The sequence below is a fragment of the Anneissia japonica genome, unplaced genomic scaffold, assembly GCF_011630105.1.
Source record: "Anneissia japonica isolate Jap-2015-1 unplaced genomic scaffold, ASM1163010v1 scaffold1859_len985614_cov190, whole genome shotgun sequence".
Lineage (NCBI taxonomy): Eukaryota > Metazoa > Echinodermata > Crinoidea > Comatulida > Comatulidae > Anneissia > Anneissia japonica.
Genome location: NW_022694754.1, coordinates 988,875 through 989,324, shown reverse-complemented (window position 1 = coordinate 989,324; position 450 = coordinate 988,875).

The window sequence follows — 450 nt, the reverse complement described above, 5'->3', positions numbered from 1 at the left end:
AAACACCGGTGTTGAACAATAAACCAACCATTTTACTACCGTACGGCATTAACTAGGATGCTTTAAACAGAAGAACGACCCTCGAATCATAGTACCTGTATGATTTTTTAAGGCATAAGAGTGCGATTTCCGGGCACTTCAAGAGGTCCATATTCTCAAAATGTTTGCAACTCAGCCTCATCTATGGTGGGTCTGAGGTCGTGTGGACTCTCACGCACTCTTACCGCCAAATCGTGAATCCGCCCCAATCTGTAGGCTAGAATATCGCATATGTTTTCATTACATTTGTTAAGACACCACCCGAACACTGTATTATAAGGCTACACCATACACTTGTTGTAGCCCTACTGCTCAGTGCAAGGCCCAGGTCATTTTTCTTTTAGTGAAAAGTTGACGATTATAACGTGCCAAAAAACCGTACATAATGAAACTGTTAAGAGAAAAAAGAAA